Source organism: Filicampus tigris, chromosome 21, assembly GCF_054856515.1.
Source record: "Filicampus tigris isolate MCC_2025a chromosome 21, RoL_Ftig_1.0, whole genome shotgun sequence".
Lineage (NCBI taxonomy): Eukaryota > Metazoa > Chordata > Actinopteri > Syngnathiformes > Syngnathidae > Filicampus > Filicampus tigris.
This window is the reverse complement of record NC_141237.1, coordinates 14,910,001-14,914,973: the sequence shown is the minus strand read 5'-3', so window position 1 is coordinate 14,914,973 and position 4,973 is coordinate 14,910,001. Positions and strand designations below refer to the sequence as shown.

The following is a 4,973-nucleotide window of genomic DNA, read 5'->3' as shown; positions in this document are numbered from 1 at the left end:
GCAGTCAACAAGTTACTTATTTATTTTCCACTTCCTCTCCTTTCCGGCCTTCAAAATAAAAGCATACCAGCAAACCCCTATATACAGCAAGTTTGCTATGTCGTATTTCCGGAAGTAGTGAATGCCAGAAGAAATGTATGAAATCCACCTTGATGTGCCAACGTCAGTTGAGTTGAGTCAGCAATATACTCGTGGACACAAGTTGTTTTGCATTTATCCATCCATCCATCCATCCATTATCTGTACCGCTTATCCTCACAAGGGTCACGGAGCCTACCCCAGCTGTCTTTGGGTAGTAGGCAGGGGACACCCTGAATTGGTTGCCAGCCAATCGCAGGGCACACAAAGACAAACATCCGCACTCACAATCACACCTAGGGGCAATTTTAGAGAGTCCAATCAACTTACCATGCATGTTTTTGGAATGTGGGAGGAAACCGGAGTAGTTTTGCATTTAATGCATTTAATTTTCTTGTGAAAATGATCTGGAAGGTGGCGGCTAAGGAGGAACGTGCGTGAGTAGCTTGCTTATGCTTACTTTGCAGCAATGAGCTGCGTGGTGCATCCGTCTCCGTGTGAGAAACATTGCAACATGTGAGACAGCAACTTGCGCTCAAAGCGTGTTTGTATTTCTTCATTGTCACGTCACGTAACCCGCGCCTCCCACCTGCAACTGGGGCATACCATTACAAAGAGGGGGCGGGTTTGGGTCAATGCCACAATTCCTATTTCAACAGCAGTTGTCCCTCGCGGGAGTAGAAAGAAGGCAAAAAATAAGTCTTTCAACGAGTAGGCTGAGATGAATTTTGGCCACCTCGCGAGCACGTCACAAGCACGAGGGCCGATAGTGGGCCGGACTAAAATACACCTCCGGCCATGCTTAGTTTTTGCTTAGTAATTTTTTACAAATTTGTCGCCCTCTGCCCACAAAATGGCATCCGGCCGGGCCGGAGGGTCCGACCGGTCCGTCCCAGGGACGGACTGCCCAGCCCTGGAATTTAGGTTTGGCTCCAAACAAGGCAAGGTGCCGGAGTATTGTTTTGTGTGCTGTTTTGAATGCTTGCCATTCCTGGTTTGACTCGATTGCAACCCAGGCCGTCGTCCAGTAGAATTTGAGGTTTGTGTAGTTAAGTTCTTCTGTGATTTGGGGTTTCTGTTTTTTTCTAGCTCTGCCCGACTTTTGTTAGAGAACTAGCCTCATTTGTTTTTGCCTTCGCGTTAACGTTCCGTGATTGTAGCTTTTCTTTACTGTTATTTTCGTGTTCTGGAAAAAAGCCTGTGTCACTGCTCTCAAACCCTCCTGTCTGCGTAGTGATCCATTCCTGGCTATTAGGCCAACCATAACAGCGACAAATCTATCTAAGGGTGTATTTACACCTACAGCACTTGGTTGACTAAACAGACCAGGGTTCGTTTTCTTTTTTTTGATTGCATGAAATTTTGCAATTTTGAAAAATCTTTCATAAAATATATTGTTTCCCAAAAAAATTAAATGGTACACTAAATATATAAAACTCTCATCAAGCCAAAAACAAAGGAAGCAAAACTAAGATTTCGCTGGCATCAGGCTGGATGATGTGTACCTCCAAAACTATTTCAGGAGACCCCAAAAACATCAACCATTAACGTACGTTTGGAGTTCATTTTTTCACACATTTTTTTTTCCTGGAAAGAGAGAAAAAAATGTCTGAAAAAAGAAACGCCAAACCTATTTTAAAGAAGACAAGATGAGTGTTAAAATGCTATCAACCATTAACATTGCATTATCGAAGAGCGCAAGCCACTTCGGATTGGCAGATCATTTGTAAAAATAACAACCACACACATATTGTATAGATTTGTGATTTCTAATTTTTTTTAATTTACCTGCTTGTGACATAGGAGGTAATGGCCCACTGTCAACAATATATGGTATGTAAAAAACACTTTAAGAACAACCAAACTATGAAAACATGAGTATAACAACTTAAAGGGAACTTGGAACACATTGAAAAGCTTAATTGTGTGGCTTAATTGAAGAAAGCTTAATTGAAGGCGTTCGCCTTCACACATATACTATTCCTATATATACTATTCCTATATATATTTATTATTCCACTTTTTAACACTTTTTTTGTCGTGCATCACCTTCCATATTTTTCACCCAATTCACTTCATTCAAGTTTCAAAACATTCAGAAAATTCATGCCTTCCGGGGTAGCATTTTTTTTTTCGTTCCCCAAATTTACCGTTTCCCCAATATTTCCCGTTTTTCACCCCAAAAAAACCCATTCATTTCCAATGGCACTTTCAACATTTCACATTTCCACCATTCCAATTTAAAATTCACAAGATTCATCTCATTCAACTCACATTGGTAAAGCTTTTCAACACACCCACAATTTCTACTTCCCAAAAATTCAACTTATTCACTCTTAAAAAAAACACACAAAAAAATTCACCATTCATTCCCAATTGCAGATTCAACATTTCAATTTTACATCATTCCAATTTGAAATTCACAACATTCAGCTCATTCAACTCACATTAGGCTTTTCAACACACCCCAAATTCCAACTTCCCACACATTCAACTCATTCACCCGTAAAAAAGCCACACAAATTCAACTATTCACCATTCCATTGGCACATTCAACAATTTCACATTTACATCATTCCAATTTCAAATTCACAACATTCCACTCATTCAGCTCACATTCAGCTTTTCAACACCCCCCAGATTCCTGCTTCTCACACATTCAACTCATTCACCCTTAAAAAAAGCCACACAAATTTCACTATTCATTTCCAGTGGCCCAGTGTTATTGCCCCTTGGTCTCCCCAGTGCAGCCGCCATCTTGGACTGGGACACTAGCTAGACTGGGGATACTCACCCCGAGGTCTCCCCAGTGTGGCGGCCATCTTGGGGGAGGACCCGAAATCAACAGGGATTGACCCATATTTAACAGGAAGTGACCCAAAATCAACAGGAAGTGACCCGGAAATGACCCAAGTGAACCGGAAGTGATTCAAATGACCTGGAAATTACCCGGAAGTGACCCCCAAGTACCCGGAAGTAACCCAAATGACCCAGAAAAGACCCCAAATGACCAAACGATGATGATGGAAGTGAAGTGTTTCCTTCCTCTTTTCATGCTTATTTTGTTTTTTTATGTCCTCATTCCAGGCCATTGTACATTATTCGAGGCCATTCAACGTCATTTAACTTCATTCAGTATCATTCAACTTTATTCAGCTTCATTCCAATGCATTCCACAGTTTCTTTCAGCTTCCTTCGCCTTCACACGCAATTTCTCCAGAAAGTTAAAGAAGAAATTCTAATTGAATTGACAAAAATGACTCAATGTTTGATCAATTGTATTTTATTCAGAATCATATTCACAATCTCCCACCTTCACATCAACTTTTTGCACAGTCTGTCTAATCAATCATTATCTTACTTCATATGGGCATCTGCAAAGTGCACGTTTTGCTTTAAGTATTTTGGCACAACTGCTGATTACTCTTTCAATTAATTGGACAAAACATTTTATTTACATTGTTCTATTAAAGAAAAGGACATTTAAAATTGGGAGTGCAGAGAACTGCTCAAACAGGATGCTGTGTGATCATTTCAGAGGTCTTAAATTAGGAGTTAAAATTTTTTGCAAAAAATGTTGGTATCAAAGACGTACTCATGACTGAGCTTGTTTTACAGTCTGCATTGATCGCTAAACTCACGTGTGCTTTGTGGCGTAATGTAATGAAAGCTGGTAAGTGACATGATTACACAATGAATCGATGAAATTGCCATCATTTTTAACTAACGATTTTTGTCGATTCATGGTTGCAGTTAACTACAAAGGTCACTAGTAGAAGAAAACATACAGACTAAAATAATGCTATAAAAGCTGTGATGCAGGACATTAGAAATTTTCCTATTTTTATACAATTTTCTGTGTTGTCCCCACTCAAACAATCATGCAAAGAAATGTAGTTTTTTTTTAAAATAATTATCAAAATACTTGGTGTTCAACAGGTACAATTTCATTCGATATTTCTTAATTAATTGGTTCCTCACCAGCACAATTGTGTCTCTTGATCTTCAACTTCCCAGCAAATCTTTGGCCACAAACTGAGCAGGAAAAAGGTTTCTCACCAGTGTGTGTTCTCGTGTGACTAATTAAGTTTCTCTTCTGAGAGAATCGTTGCCCACAAACTGAGCAGGCAAAAGCTTTCTGACCAGTGTGTGTACTTGTGTGACTCGTTAAGTGTCCCTTTTGCGAGAACCTTTTACCACAAACTGAGCAAGCAAAAGGTTTCTCACCAGTGTGTGTACTCGTGTGACGTCTTAAGTGTCCCTTCTGAGAGAATCTTTGGCCACAGTCTGTGCAGGAAAAAGGTCTTTCACCAGTGTGGGTTTTTGAGTGACTTATTAAGCTTCCCCTCTGAGAGAATTTTTGCCCACAGTCTGCGCAGGCAAAAGGTTTCTCACCAGTGTGTGTTCTTGTGTGTCTTTTTAGGCTTCCCTTTTCGGAGAATGTCTGGCCACAAACTGAGCAGGCAAAAGGTTTCTCACCAGTGTGTATTCTTGTGTGTGTTTTTAAGCTTCCCATCCGAGAGAATCTTTGGCTACAAACTGAGCAGGAAAAAGGTTTCTCACCAGTGTGTGTTCTTGTGTGTCTTTTTAAGTGTATCTTTTGAGAGAATCTTTGACCACAAACTGAACAGGCAAAAGGTTTCTCACCAGTGTGTGTTCTGGTGTGACTTATTAAGCTTCCCTGCCGAGAGAATCTTTGACCACAAACTGAGCAGGAAAAAGGTTGCTCGCCAGTGTGTGTTCTTGTGTGTCTTTTTAAGCTTCCCTTCTCAGAGAATATCTGGCCACAAACTGAGCAGGAAAAAGGTTTCTCACCAGTGTGTGTTCTTGTGTGTGTTTTTAAGCTTCCCTTCTGAGAGAATCTTTGGCCACAATCTGAACAGGCAAAAGGTTTC

General features: G+C 40.4%; 1 pseudogene across 1 annotated transcript in view; it reads right to left on the bottom strand.

Moving 5' to 3' along the window:
• Positions 1–4,393: 4,393 nt before the first annotated feature.
• Positions 4,394–4,973, bottom strand: part of LOC147127765 (uncharacterized) — an 8,448-nt pseudogene continuing 7,868 nt past the window's right edge. The window contains exon 2 of the transcript XR_015084179.1: positions 4,394–4,973. This exon is cut by the window's right edge and continues 679 nt beyond it. The product of XR_015084179.1 is annotated as an uncharacterized LOC147127765 (transcript).